A 14,899-nucleotide genomic window follows, 5' to 3' on the forward strand; every position below is an offset into this window, starting at 1 on the left:
GGTGTATTTCTCAACACAACAAAATCATCGATAAACAACGCTTTCATTAAATTTATTCTTTAAATTTTTAGTTGTCTTTCAATTTGGATTATCAAGAACTAGAATGTTCTTCCAAAATTAGGGTAATCCGTTTTAATATTATAAACTCCATAGTCAATAGTCGGTATTTTGAAAATTATCTTTTCCAACATTAATGCAAAAATGCATTATTGTTTTGTTCATATTTTTAAATTTAAAGTTTTGTCTCTTCAAAGATTTTTAATTATATATTTGTTTTAATTTTATCATAACTGTGCTCGATTATTTCTAAAGACTCGCATATTATAATTCAGATACATGTATGCTATATTTAAAGTAGAATAAATATGAAATAAAGATAGTGTTGCTGTTTAAACTGACTTAACTATTCATAACACATGCTAAGTGCCCCACTGTGACCCATATTGTATCACATCCTTGTTTTTAACTTGTTGTTCGTGCATACATATTCTAGTTTCGGTATGGTATTATCACCAGAATCTTCGAATGGACATTCACTTCTTTTATTTTGTTATAAAAAAAACTGATATTTTCTGGTTACTATAAAGAATGTATATGTTATTCAGAATATAAATTGTAACATTTCATTCTGACTTAACAGAATAAACGAGTCAAACACAAACAAAGAATACACCTCTGAACGGCACCAACTTACGATTTTCTTAAGATGATAATTATATTCATAACAGGGATGGGGATAGTAAGCTACACAACATAATCGGATAATTGCTTTAAAATTGATGACGGTCAATCATTTGAAAAAATAGCATAGTGTATAGATAAATATTAAATTCAATGAACACTCGTTCGTTTATGCGAACAAATATCAATTAAGAAAAGCAACGGAAAGAATTTCCTTTTGCAATGCACTGTAGCATTTCAATTGTAACATTGTATAAAGAGGCTCTTACAATGGTATAAGGGTAATATGGGAGGAAACACCGCATTACTAATGTACAACTTTCAAATAGATGATTTGATAAAGCCTTGTTACCTTTTGAAGATATATGTTTATGTTCGGATTCGCTAGACTGCTGTTGATTGTTATTAGTGGCAGACACCTCGTCCATATATTCAACTGTTGACATCAATGTAACTGAAAAGCATTTTTTTACATTTTTTTTATTCTATAATATAAAATGTCTTTTAATTTATAATGGACTGCATATATTGCAATAGTCACAAATGTGTCGATTTAAACTTTTATATATTAATTACTTTTTCCTTTGATGAAATATGTTTATCCTTTGAGATGATTATAAAATCAAACTGAAGTAAGAATATATGATGACAGACAGACAGTCAGACAGACAGACAGACATACAGACAGACAGACAGACAGACAGACAGACAGACAGACAGACAGACATACATACAGACAGACAGACAGACAGACAGACAGACATACAGACAGATCGTCGATCAATCGATCGATCAATCGATCGATCGATAGAAGGATAGATAGATAGATAGATAGATAGATAGATAGATAGATAGATAGATAGATAGATAGATAGATAGATAGATAGATAGATAGATAGATAGATAGATAGATAGATAGATAGATAGATAGATAGATAGATAGATAGATAGATAGATAGATAGATAGATAGATAGATAGATAGATAGATAGATAGATAGATAGATAGATAGATAGATAGATAGATAGATAGATTCATCGACGTACACTGTCTTATTATTGTGGTAAATAAATCTTCTATCAATTGGCAGCCGGATACACTCTCACATCTGTCGAAGGAAAAACAATGTGTGAATTACTTTTTTTATTGAGGAACACTGTTTTGAAGTAGTTCACTCTAATATAACTATTAACATCCCTGATGCTTTTAACAGGTCAATTAGAGAACTCTCATTTGCTGACATTGTAAGGACGTTCCAGTTTAGAATATAAGATACAATAGATTATAGATGTCTATCATACACGTGTACTTAATTTCACAGGTGATGTATATAGCATAATGCCATTTTAACCATGTTTATAGCTATAATTGTATTTTGTATATCTGCTGCAGGGTATTGTTAATTTATCTAAATTAAACATGTTCAATATTTGTAATAATGTGCTTTTTTAAAAGATTTCGAACTCGGGAAACTGTACGTGTATTGAATTAAGATTTGCATCTTTAAAACCTATTTTAATAATAACAGGTGGAGGTGTTTATAATGACAACACAAAAAAATGGTTCATCATACATTTACGTATGAACAAGATATATTACCGGAGTATTTACATTGTAACCATAAGACTGTCCAATGATGGGGGTATATAATTTGAAATGTAGATATCAATCTCGAGATAGCTTAAAGTTTTTGTTAATCATTTCATTGATTGTATAGTAATTTGATGATAGTAAACAAGGTAAAACATCATATGCAATCATAAAGGTATTTCTGATAGATATACATTAGTATATTTCGGCATATCGTTCTGAAAGAAAATTATTCTATATAGGTATAAAACTATAATTTTGCGACTTTCTCCCTAGTATAGAGTATTTTTCGTTTGAATCAATTTGTTTCATACTTTGTCGTTTAATGTATAAGGAGATATAACCCAGATATTTAACTTTATAAAAAAATAAGTTAGGAATTTACCTATTTTGTTTTTAACGATACGAGTCTCGTGATCACGATTTTTATTTTTATTTTCTGAAAGCACATCATAAGAGCTATCTTCTTATATCTTATATAAATCAAAACCAAAAAATGTTCTTTCTCAAAAAGTTGTGCTTCTTATTTATAACATACATGTATACAAAAGTTGACAATCAAACATTATATTAAGCTTTGACTCATTAGAAAGACACAGGATCTCATAATACTAATTATATTTTCAGAAAAACAATAACAGAAACCAGTTTGGCAAATTATTAAAATGATCTAACGATTCAAATTTAAGACCTCTCCTACTCATTTCATTCATGAGTTTGACTGTCCCTTTGGTATCTTTCGTCCCTCTTTTCCAACCCCATTTATACATGTACCTTAAAAGCACATTGATAGATATTTGAAAACGAACAATAACAACAAAAAGAATTCACACGACTTAATACATTGTGTTATATTAGTCGTGAATAAAATATTTACAATAAGATGGTTAAATAATTAAAATCGTTTCTAATATATTCTTTTGAAAATAAAAACATACCTTTCGTTAATTTTACAGTTACAAACGTATCCACACTTTATACCATATCTTCCGCTGTTGCATGGTTTGCAAGGTTTTTCATTCCGGGAACTAGTTCCAGGTTTACATTCTTAAATGGTATGAAAAAATGATAATTGCATGGTTACACGTTTCTTTAGTCACATTGTCATTTTTTTGTAAAGGCAGAATGATATATTTCCATTGACTACATGTCTCCCACACATATCATATCATGCTATAGAAATAACGGTACCTTTTTAACAGCACCACATGAACATTTCGTAATTTGCTTTGTTTTTTATACTCATAAACCCTTTCAGATTCGATAATCTAAGAATGGTTAATACAAAATCCTTACTGAACCAATGATAATTCATGCCAATACAGAAATACTTATTACTGTTGATACCGGTTTTGAGACCCCCTCCATAAGTAGAATCAACCCAGTGAATGTAAATACACTGTGAATAGATACCACGGGTATGTTGTTTGAATTTTTGTTAAACTAACCACTTGATATATTATTAAGATTCGTAAATTGCTTACCGTTTGTTTAGCTACCACAATAATTGAAATATGCATAAATTCAATAAATGCGTAAATTGAGAATGGAAATGAGATATATCTTTAAAGAGACAACAACCCGGTTGAAAAACTGATAACAGTTGAAATTAATTTATGAGAAAAAAACAAGACTAAACAACACAATCAAAAAAACAAATTTCGTGATCATATGTGCTCCTTGAGGGTCCTTCTCCACACGTGTTACGCCTAAAAAAGTATGTTGATAAATTTGCAATAGCGAATCAGTAATTAGCATGCGGTTTCTGTTAAAAGAAACTAGTCACATTGACAACCATATCATATTTCCTAAATTTTATAGTCATCAGTTATTCATATAAAAAAAAATAGTCAATATGATTGTTAAAAAACACATTAAAACTTCAAATCTCAAAAATAAATCATGTGAACAGAAGAAATTGGTACTTGTTACCAATATAATTGTCAATACAATTATCTACCAATATGTAGTGTTTAATAGCTGTTGTATAGAACAATTTTTTGTTCACACACTTGTTTGTCATTTTTCTATATACTCCAAAAGATTTAGATTTTTGCTTTTAATCAATCATCATACATTAAGGATGGGATGGAAAGCTGAGTCCCTCGTTAAGACCTACTTCCCTACTCCGCCAACTTCCACTTTCCTCCCCTGTTTCCTAATTCCATAACCTACTCCCCAACAACCTAAATCCAAGACAAAAAATTGTCTATTTGTTGTCTTCGAATATCCATTATTTCAATTTATCTCTTGGGCGCACCTAGACTGCAACTTCAGCCACCCATTTACATAATGCCTCATTGGGGGAAATAATTGAAAAAAAATAAGAAGAGGAAGGGCAAATCGAAGACCGAAGACCGAAAATTACAAAAATAGAAATAGTAGAACAACTGAATTTTCTTTGGGTACAGTAAAATGGTTCAATTAGCCACAACTCAAATCATATTTACTTAAAGGTTGTTATTTGGATTTCTTCTTATTTCTTAATAAATGTTTCCACTTGAGATGAACCTTTTCGAAATATTGTATTGGTTAATTGTTCTAAGAACGAATCTGCCCATAATCGCAGTCCGTACAAAAGTAGTAAGAGTTACCTCGCTTTTAACTAATAATCATTTAAAACTATGACCATGTTATTATCATTATATATATATTGAGAGCCCAGGTGGTCGTGTGGTCTCGCGGGACGGCTGCAGAGCAGGCAATTTGGTGTCACGATATCACAGTAGCATGGGTTCGAATCCCGGCGAGGGAAGAACCAAAAATTTGCGAAAGCAAATTTACAGATCTAACATTATTAGGTTGATGTTTAGACGAGTTATATATACATTAGTACGTCTGAGTCAGTGACAACCCTACAACAGATGTATCCATCGGATCGCCATCAATGATGGTGATACATGGCTGTGTACATAATGTATATACAACTCGTCTAAACATCAACCCAACAATGTTAGATCTGTAAATTTGCTTTCGAAAATTTTTGGTTCTTCCCTCGCCGGGATTCGAAACCATGCTAATGTGATATCGTGACACCAAATCGCCTGCACTGCAGCCGTCCCGCTAGACCACACGACCACATGGGCTCTAAAAAAAGAGCTTTCGCTGGCCATGTGTTACCTTTCCACGTCAGTTTTAATCTAGCGACGTACTACAGTACATGATATATAAGGCATGAAGATGTTATTGTTACAGATCAGCTAAATTATCTATAGTAAAGGATCCTAAAAATTAATGTTAGATACAGTCACAGAAAATAATTATATTCATAAGTACGTCTGAGTCAGTGACAACCCTACAACAGATGTGTCCATCGGATCGCCATCAATGATGGTGATACATGGCTGTGTACATAATGTATATACAACTCGTCTAAACATCAACCCAACAATGTTAGATCTGTAAATTTGCTTTCGCAAATTTTTGGTTCTTCCCTCGCCGGGATTCGAACCCGTGCTAATGTGATATCGTGACACCAAATCGCCTGCACTGCAGCCGTCCCGCTAGACCACACGACCACCTGGGCTCTAAAAAAAGAGCTTTCGCTGGCCATGTGTTACCTTTCCACGTCAGTTTTATCTAGCGGCGTACTACAGTACATGATATATAAGGCATGAAGATGTTATTGTTACAGATCAGCTAAATTATCTATAGTAAAGGATCCTAAAAATTAATGTTAGATACAGTCACAGAAAATAATTATATTCATAAGTACGTCTGAGTCAGTGACAACCCTACAACAGATGTGTCCATCGGATCGCCATCAATGATGGTGATACATGGCTGTGTACATAATGTATATACAACTCGTCTAAACATCAACCCGACAATGTTAGATCTGTAAATTTGCTTTCGCAAACTTTTGGTTCTTCCCTCGCCGGGATTCGAACCCATGCTACTGTGATATCGTGACACCAAATCGCCTATGATTGGATAAAAACCGCAATTTTTATACATGTGCATGTAAAACAAATTTCGTTGTAGAAGGGTCTAAAAACAGCACAAACAACATTTTCCAAAAGACCAAAAAAGTGAAAAAGTATATTTAAACAAAACGCATTTGACTAACAGGTCAAACAACTGATGTTCTTTAACCCTGCTGACTGCCATTGGCGATGCCAAATAAAATTGATCACAAGATGTAACAAAATGGATTCTAATATAAATGTAATACTAAACAGAAAAAAAAATTACTTTTATATATATATGTGTGAATTTATAAATAGAAGAGTGACGTGACGTTTGCCTGGAATGAGTAGACAAAAAGTTGAGAGATGTAGATGTACATAAAGTAGCTTATTTTGATTCACAAAGCTTGGCTCATTATTCACTAGTTTATTGTTGTTTTCAAGATATGAGGCCGTGTTCCCATTGATCTAAACTCGGTGTTGTGTAAGTGTAACTCACACGTAAACTAAACAACATTACGTTCCCATTGATAAAACTCAATGTTTACATGTAGGGTAAATCATGTTTTGTCTACATGCAGTCGATACTCGATGTAGGCCTTGTGTAGATTCAGTGTACATAAAACTAGGCATTTAAAACATTAGTTTCACCGTGCATATTTAAAGAAGAAACGATTTTTGAATAAAATTGATATTTATAGCAATTATTATAATAAAAGTTCTTTACAGAAATATTTGTCTAAACTTGATATATTTATTTGTTTTGTTTAGAAATAAAACGTAACGTAGCTTTATTAAGCCCTTATCAAGACTCAAAGCAGCATCATTGCCGAACACATAATTCATTTGAAAATTAAGGTATTTCCGAATAAACTTGACTCACACAGAAATATTTGTCACTGGTCTTTACTCAAACAACGATTCACTCATAAATGCATTACTTAAAAAGTGTGAGGTAAATGTATTGTTTGTGCAGTATCTCACATCCGTGAAATTACACTTAAAAAGTAAAAAATAAAAAAACATACCCCCACCCCCTTTGCCAAATACTTCTTGGAGAAGAGTACCATTTGAACAAACAGAAAAGATAGAAATCTAGTGATCCCTAATATATCAATCCTTCTTCGTCTGTAAGCACGCTGTTGCAGCCTACGTTTTCTAATGCTTAATCGAGACATCTTTAGTATCCTTAAACTACTGCAAATCATCAAAATGACTTTCATAAAGAAGCAACCACTTAACTTCAAAAAAGGGGGGTATTTTTTTTATTTATCTGAGTCAGAATTATTTCCGCGCAAACGTTTTACGGGTTTGTTTGTTTTTTTTTTGGTTTTTTTTTTATTTGATGCTGGTAATCAAATTTTTCTTTTCTTCTACATTTAACACTATAATGTGTGGGGAAACTCTTGATTCAGAATATTTTTTTTATCATCTATAGAACCAGAATTGTTTTCTTTATCCAATTGGGGTTTGGAATATTTCCATCCCCCCTATTCAGAGTCAAATGGTCGTTCCCTTACTGCTAGCAAAGTTGTCCGAAAACTTTTCATTCGATTCTACGTAATGGAACATTTAAATGACATAGAGTTTACAAGTGTGAACGAATCTTATGTACAGGTAATCAAACAAGGTGTATAGATGTGAACAAATTTAATGTGAACCCAATGGCCAGTACGTTAAACTAATTGTAAACAAGTTTACTGTACATGGAGTTTGGTGTGAACACGGCCTCAGGCGAAATATCATACGGTTTTTGCAAATCGATATTATAAGACAAGACGAGTGAACTAATGATAGCGGCAATAGGTACCAGGATTATAATTTACTACGCCAGACGCGCGTTTCGTCTACATAAGACTCATAAGTGACGCTTATATCAAAATATTTATCAATCCAAACAAGGACTAATTTAAAGAGCATTGAGGATCCAAAATTCCAAAAAGTTGTGCAACAATTGTCATTGTCGAAATAGTTCTTCCGTTTTAAAAATATGGAGCATATTCTTGACGTCGGAGAAGACTGAAGAGAGAATAACTCATAATAATCGAACAAGTGAACTGATTTTGATGAATACTGTAATATGCAGATCGAAATTATAGATAACGATCTTCATTGTGGTAGCTTATGAAGCAGTTTCACCCTGGTCAAACGCTGGAAAAGGTCCGGCAAATATGCGAAAGATGTATGTAAACAAATCATGAAAAGGGGGAAAACTGATACATTGTTAGTAAGTACTAATGAATTGAATATAAATGCCCAAAGAGCGATTCACGACCCCTGAAAATAATTTGAAAGCGTAAAATTAGCAGAAGTAATTTCAATACAATATTCGTGGCGAGCAACAAAAAATAATGACCCCCTTTTTTTAAGACTGAAATAAACATGTACATGTAACCATAAACACTTCTTTCATTCATACAATTGATTTAAAAATGTATGGACCTTAGAGAATTCAGGTGTGTACACGTCATCTGTATAGGGGTCTCTGGTTTCTGGGAAAAAAGGTCCTGAAAAAATTTGAGAACAACACATTTGATAATTTTTTTGCATCTAAAGCGCTTTTATGGATTTACCTTAATTAGGAACGCTCAAAGACAAACATTTGAAATCCGAAGATGTATAAGTAACGAAACCGTTGAAGAGCTAAATGTAAAAAATACCTAAAATAAATAGCCATTTTCATCCAAAGCCAACTTCAACTGAGGGAGTTGAAACCTTAGTTTCTTTATAATTTCAAAATTTATAAACGTACAATTTTAGTAAAGTTTTATTAAATCATGTCAGTACCGAAGTAATGACCTCTTAACTGATGATGCTATCGGGGACTGATAGTCCACCAGCATAGGTATCTACGAGTGATGTAGAAAATTAAGAACAACACGTTAAAATAATTTCTTGCGTCCGAAGCGCTTTTCTGCAATTGTATCATTGGCTTGAGGGTGAAATAATACATGTAATATATGCAAACAGAATTTTCTTGTTGTAAACCTGTAATATCTGAAAGCGAATGCTGGTGATTTTGATAAGCATGCAGACTCACAATTTAGAGTATTTCCCATCTAGACTGTTCAAATTCTTTTTTTTAAATGAATAATTTCACAAAACTAACTTTCTTACTGATTCATGATCCAGTCTGGATGGAGTGTCCTTCATTTCTTTCTTATCTGCTTTTTTATACCATTTTAATATCTCTATTAAACTTTTTTTCTTCATTTTTTGTATTTCTTTTAATTTCACACCCCATCATTCTTTATTGTCATGTCTATTTTATATATTTACAAATGTATTGTGCATATAACATGCATTTATGATTATTCTCTATTCTTTAAAACTTTTCCTGATTCTCCAACAATGTATTTAATCATACAGAACCTTCATGAGAGAAAAAAAACTTTTACTACCTTACTGGTGTTGTTATTTAACGTTTTTTATTAATTTTTAAAGCTTATTAGGTCTCTATTCTTATTTGCTGTTAACTAATCAGCACAGTTATTTCGTACCGAGTTTCTTTAACATGTAAAAGACAATATATGAAAACTTTTTAAAATTACACCTGCGCTAAGTGGGTGTTATATTCTCTTGACAAATTCAGACAAACTAATTTCTAACCTTTTCTAGCTGGTCCATTCATGAAAAATTTATTTTTACAGTGTAATTTTAACTGTAAATCTATTTACTTCCTCTCTAAGGCATATCTTTTTAAGGGTGTACAAAAATTGCAAGATATGTAATGTTAACACTAGAGTCTATATTTGTAAACAAGGTGAATTCAAAGGATAATAACTATGTTCCTATCTAATAGGATAGTAGGGCTTAACGGATCTTAACCACCTACGTGTGACCAGAGCTTTCTTAATTAAAAGCCTATGGATCAGGTTTCAGGGCAATGACATATATATTATAGACAAAATGACTACTTTTATATTCCGCTTTGAAATTCAAGAATTTCAACTATCAACATGTGGGGCTTTCAACATTTAAATGAATATTAAATATATTTTAATTGCCCTAATATTAAATGTGTTATGTTTTTAAAACAATAGAATACCTATTTGATGTACCGAACATGTCGGATGTATAAAAATTATTCAAAAGTCAAAATTATAAAAATATATGAGTTTGTGCCTCTTAAGGTTTTTGAATTAAAAATAAAAAAGGGGGCGGCTTGTTTGAGTAATTTAAAAAAAAAATTCCAGCAATTTAAAGCACGTGAAGTGTTTTTGTTAAATATATAATCCTCCAACATGTTCAAAATGTACTTTAAATAGAAAAAAAATTACAAGTAGCATACTAGTATACTACATATAATAGTTTGATGGTATTAAAAAGTCTTAGGTATAAAAGCACTTAAAATTATTCAGGGTCAATTTAAGCCCTAGCACATACATTGTATTAATATTCACAAAATGCATGCTGCACCAAAATAAGCTTTTTTTGCTCATTTCTATTGCATGTCATGTTAGTCTCATTAGGCATGTATTTGAACCATTAGCGATCATACAGCAATTGACAGTAGAAAAGAAAGATAACAGATGAAATACAGCAGTTTCAAAAGATATTGTAAAATGCAAATTTACTGAAATCTTTAATCTTATGATTGACTATTATGTAAATACAAAGCTCGTCACATTTTTTCTTGCTTCATACAGATTGTTAGACAAGGATCCCGACTATTCTTTCAACTCATTTTGCACATTTTTCTGTGATAATCTACTTTTTGATAAATTCAGAGTTCACAAATGAATAATACAAATTGATAAAAGCCTATGTTTTACTATTACACCAATGTCTCAGGTTTAGGGGAAGGGTAGGCACCTTCAAACATAACCCCATCACATTCTGTTTGTTCCTGTCCCAAGGCATGAACCTGTAATTCAGTGGTTGTTTTTTGTTGCTGTGTCACATATTTGTTGTTGTCCATCATTTTGCACATAGACAGGCCATCAGTTTTCTCATTTGAATTCTTTAACATAAGTTATTGCAAGGCCTTTTATAGCTGACTATCAACTATGCAAAATCATAGAGGCGTTTGATCTGTTGCTTTTAATCTCTGTGTCATTTGGCGTATTGTAGAGAGTTGCCTCATTAGCAATCAATTATCATACCACATCTTCCTTTTATATTGAAACACAAATATTGACAGAAGATTGACAAAAAGATAGAAAGTCAGATTGATACTTAGAAAAAAGAAAGCCAATTTGAGCATGAACATGTATCATTAAACAGAGAAATGGGTGGCAAACCAGTTAAAAAGGACATTTGGAGTTGTCTCACTGGCACTCATACCACATCTCACTACATCTATTATACAAGATACATACATCATGGGAAGTGATAGTGCTTCCTTGGGTTAAAATCCTTACTTTTTTTACAATCAGTGCTTTGGAATGTTGACATATGCTTGAAACCACCTTTAAAAATGGCTGATACGCCTTACGGAAAAAATTAACAATATCATCTGTAACATTTGATCTGCCTGATGACATTTCATCCGGATAGACTTTTGCTTATCATCCAGCCATGCAAGACAAGCCATGTTTATTAAAGTTTAAAAAAGATAATAAAATGTAGAGAGACTACTTTAAGATTATGGTAAAAAAAAAAAGTGAAGTTGCATATATGAGATATGTGAATTATAACAAATGACAATTGTAAAAATGGTTTTGCCCATACTTTAATAAGGCTGTTATTTTCTCGATTGAATTGTTTTACATGGTTATTTCGGAGCCTTTTTTTGCTGACTACAAATGTATCTGGTATGGGCTTTCCTCATTTTTGAAAGCCATACGGTGACCTATAGTTGTTAATTTCCGTGTCATTTTGGTCTCTTGAGAAGAGTTGTCTCATTGGCAATCATACAACAACTTTTTTACACGCCTGTTTACGAGACGTTTTATGATATACCGTTGTTAGTCGTCCACATTTCAAACAATAACTCAAAAACAATTGATCCAGTTTGTATGAAACTTAAGTGGATTGAGTATATCTATTTTAGATTTTTTTTTAGGTTTTCGAGTTTTACGGTTGAATTTATTAAAAATTGTGATTTTCCAGTTTTCGTTCAATAATTCAAAAATGCTTCAAGCTGATTTTATGCAACTTTGTAGAATTGTTTATATTTGTTATCTTGAGGTCCCTTTCGGTTTTTATAAATTTTAGATTTACGTTTTCGAGATTTTATTTATTGAAAACGGGGAAGTTTCCAGTTTATAGACAATAACTGACCAAAAGTGCTTTGAGCAGATTTCATGAAACTTTGATGACTGGTTAACAGCTATACAAATAACCTCCAATTAGGTTTTTTTATAAATTTCTTATATAACATTGAGGAGTAATGGAACTTTATTTGGTGCAACAGCGACGGGCGTATTATGCGCTTATGGAGCAGCACTTTATTCATATTTAAAATGTTAATGTTGATGGGGAGGCACTATTTTGGATTTAATATTAAAAAAATATGCAAATAACAGGGAACTAGATACAGCATTGAACATGTAAATGGGTAATGTGTCAAGGATACAACCTGACAATAGAACAGACAACAGCTGATAAATAAGATATAGCAACTTCTTATCGCTAACAAATATTACTGAAGTGTCCCCCTCTCCTCACACAGAATTAAAAGGTAGTTCAACATGTGGAAGTAGGAACCATCACAGCCTAACTGGATAAGCAAATGTCACATTAAAGTATGCCTGTTCCATGAACAAAATATCTTATTTACACCATATCGCATGGTGGTACTCCTCAGAAAGGAGATATATAGAATATACACAAATGGCTAAATCCTTGTTTACCATAATAGTCCATTTGCCAATTAACGATTTGATTATATAATTACACATGTTTTAAACAAATTAGCCAATGCAAAGCATGATAAATTAAAAGTGATGTATCGGCGGTTTAACTAATTTTTCATGAATAATAATTTCTGATGTCAAAAGTATTTAGCTAAAACAAAAAGAATGTAATAAAAAAATTTAAAAACTTTATTACGCACAGGTAAATTTGCTCTTTCTGCTATATCTCCATTGTAAATAAAAATTAATGTCCCTCATTTAAGGGAGACAACCAAAATAGGGGTCTCCAATTACAAGGTCAATTACGGGAATTGGCAAATAGCTCATTGGCCACAAAGTCAAAATGGTAAATAAAAAAAAATCTATATGCTATTTGTATATCTACAAATGACACTTAAAAATAATCCTATGAACTTTTAATCAATATTTACAAATGGAAATTGCAAGCGTTACGTTGAAGACATTTGAAATAGAGTAATGGCTTTGTGTTTTTACCATTGGAAACTCCTAAACTCAACTGGTGTATTTGCAAAAAGTACCAAATTACCCTTTTCTAATGATATAAGATATAGACATTAAGCTTTTCAGTATGAACAAATTGAGCAACTTCTGTCATTTTTTTTTTTTGTTGGAAACATTCAATAAAAGAAGTTTAATGTCTGTTTTCCAGCTATTTAGCCTATTTGAACTTATTTTCAGAGGTAAAAAAATCTCTTCGATGGCCGGTGACCCCCAAATTTTATTCCAATATTATAAAATAGTCACATCAAGCTTTTAAGTTTGAAAATATTACAAACTTCTGTCATTTATATTGCTTCAAAAATTCAATCAAAGAGATTTTATGTCTGTTTTTCCTATATTTAGCCTATTTGCACTCATTTTCAGAGGTAAAAAAATCCCTTAAATGGCCGGTGACCCCAATTTTTTTTGCATTTTTTCATTTATTATGTAGTTTTACATAGTTTTATTTCACAAAGTATAAGAAAATTCTGTAATTCTTTTTTTATAACCCTGAACTACCTTAAGTCTTCTGGCAGATCATATTAAGAGACTGTAAGTAAATCATTGAAAATTTATATCCGATCAAATTTCTCATACCGGATGATATAAAGCGGTTTTAGGAGGAAATATAGATCTTTTTTTTACATGTCTGCATGGTCATTTTGATAGCGGGTCAATGAATACATTTCTAAACTAAATACTTTAATGGAAGTAGTGACCGAGCTTGGTTAATTTTGACCCTGTAAGATTTGATTTAACGGAAACCAACGATGACCACGGATGATGACAGGTGACGGACACTGAATGCCGAGAAAAGCTCACTAAGCGTATTTGTTTGTATTTTGTTTTGGCCATACATGTGAATCTAAAGAGGCTGGTAAATACACGACATTTTTTTTTATTTATTCTACTCAAAATTAATTGCCTCTTATGAATTAAAAAAAAGATTCATAAAAAGACCACCACAATGGAAATGTCAATGGTCTATTAAAAATAAAACGATCATCTTACTATTCAAAATTTTTATCATCAAAACATTATAGATCGTGAAGTTATGAAAATTGCGTTTGTAAAGATATTATTAATCAGGCATCTTTTCAACTTCACATAAATGTATTGTTTGCGCTAAAATTAATTTCGCAATAAAAGTTTATACAATGTTTTTTTTTATAAGATTTTATACATGATTTTCAATAATATCGATTAATTTTTATCTCAAGGCGAATTTTCTGTTACTGGAATGACAAAAAAAAGTATGGTAATGTTATTTCCGAATGACAACAAATATTAACCTATTTTCAAGATAAAGCATTTTATTTCTCTTCATCCAACGAATGATTGAAAACTTATACGTTTTACACAATACATATTAAATTGAATACATACCAACACAGACGTTGTTTATCCTTACGTGATTGTC

This window comes from Mytilus edulis, chromosome 7, assembly GCF_963676685.1.
Source record: "Mytilus edulis chromosome 7, xbMytEdul2.2, whole genome shotgun sequence".
NCBI classification, from domain to species: Eukaryota; Metazoa; Mollusca; class Bivalvia; order Mytilida; family Mytilidae; genus Mytilus; species Mytilus edulis.